Genomic DNA, 2175 nt, shown 5'->3' with positions numbered 1-2175 from the left:
TACTGTTTCAAGAGCCCTCTCGGTACTTGGAACCATTCAAATGGCCAATTTGATAAGACGGGGAGGACTTCGATGCCCCTTCTTTGAAGTGCGAGGAGTAGAGGGCTGAGGGCCCCATTGAATGCCTCAAGGTGTAAGTGTTTATTTTATTACTGCAAGAAAAATAAAGTCATTAGGTCCCACCTCGCAGGAGTCGGTTATCTACTCTTCCATGATATAAATGCCATCCCAAAGTAGAGCACGAAACTAGAGACAATGTACAAGCAAATTTTTTTTCTTTTTTTAGTAATATACTAGCAATTGGAGCCCCAGGAATGGCCACAAAAGGTTAAATGTTGCACAGTGGATGGTCTTGCCATCATTTGTGGGTACCATTCTACTAGAATGTTATCTAACGTTGGGTTTAGCATTCCTCTCATGGTGCAACAAGGTAGGTTGAATGTTTCGTATTCTTGTCTTCTATATAAAGTCTTAGTTTTCACATTAACAATATCACTAGATATTATTCGACTTCAAATTTTATTCAAACTCTTTTGCACGTCAAATTTGATTATAAATGGATCCAAGCAACAATTATTGTGGACCATTTTCGATTGATCATGTAGCTTGGTCAAACATTGAGTTTGTATTTTTATTTCAAATCCATTCCCATTGGTATAAGGAAGAATGCTAATAGCATGAAGACTTTTCCTTGGCTGTCATTCAGACCTTTTTTCCCAACCAAAAACCATTTAAATAAATGTTGTCTTTTCTTGGCAAGATGACAGTTATAAACCATAGCAGCTTACACTTGCTTCATTCATATCTATTGTTCAATGCAGTGGACTTAGTTGTTGGAACACTATGCAAGTTTTTCAAAATGGATCCTCCTCTTTTTGGAGGAGGGATTCAACCACTGGATTAATTGCACAATTTATGATTTACAAGAGCTATTGATTTAGAAAGCCAAAGCTGCCAAACTGTTGGATGTTTATTTAGATTTAGATAATGATTTATTTATAATTCACAACAAACAGAGTTTACCTTGAAAGAGGTTTTAAGTAGAAGGATTCCCCAAAGAATTTATGTTTGTTAAGCACCAAAAACTTCAAAAAATTTAAATATTGCATTGATTTTCATGAGTGAAGCAGGTCTTAGACATACAATCTAAATGGAATGAGTAAAATGAAAATAAAAAAAAAGGTGGAGCGAAATTATGGAAGGAGCAAAAAGAAAAATGAAAAAGATACATATTACACTGTTCCAAAGCCTCCTTATCCGCCACTATAATTGTTACAACAGCTGTTAGTTATTTTAACATAATATTCTTAACATTTAATATTTACATAATAACTATGATAATGGCTATTATAATAATATTATGGTGAAAAATAATAAATGATATCCTTTAAAAGAAGCTATTTTTTTTTACAGGATCACTTTGAAGAGGAATTTAATACAAAAATATATTTAAAAACTTATATTTTATTGAAAAAAATATAAACAAAAATAATGATTGTTTGCACCAAAAAAAATAATGATTCTTATTTTTTCATCCATCATATATATATATATATATATATATATATATATATATATATATAATATAATAGATGTCGGAAAAATGTTAACATGATTTTTATCTTAAATTTTGATAAAAAAATTAAAAATTAAATTTTTAACAAACAACTGGTAAAATATCCATGGACCACCACTGCACATGGCCAAACCCAGGTAAACAATGGCCATCATTGCTGCCAGGACAAATGTCTTCTGAAAATTAACACCAGAATGCTAGGTAAAGATGCAAGCAACTAATTAAGCTTTATAATTGATATCCCGAAGATGATTTCTATTGAAAGAAAAAGCCATACTTTACGTCAAGCTGGTACAATGAGCATTGATGGACCATCGAGAAACAATGATTACTGTTGCAATCTGAAAAAAATTTCCTTAAAATCTACATTCAGACCCATAATCTTGGGGCAAAGCCTGAAGCTACTCTAGAGCTTTATAAATCTTGACCATATATAATATTTTAGAGACACCTTATTCAGAAGTACAAAGCCTACACCAACCTCACCATGTCAATTAGCATCTTGTTTCCATTATTGAAGGGGGTGAGGTAAGAGTTCTCCCTATAAACTATAGCAAGACAGGATTCAATAATTTAGTGGTGCATAGATCAGGAGTGTC

The sequence above is a fragment of the Elaeis guineensis genome, chromosome 1, assembly GCF_000442705.2.
Source record: "Elaeis guineensis isolate ETL-2024a chromosome 1, EG11, whole genome shotgun sequence".
Classification (NCBI taxonomy): domain Eukaryota; kingdom Viridiplantae; phylum Streptophyta; class Magnoliopsida; order Arecales; family Arecaceae; genus Elaeis; species Elaeis guineensis.
Note: the sequence above shows the minus strand (reverse complement) of the source record.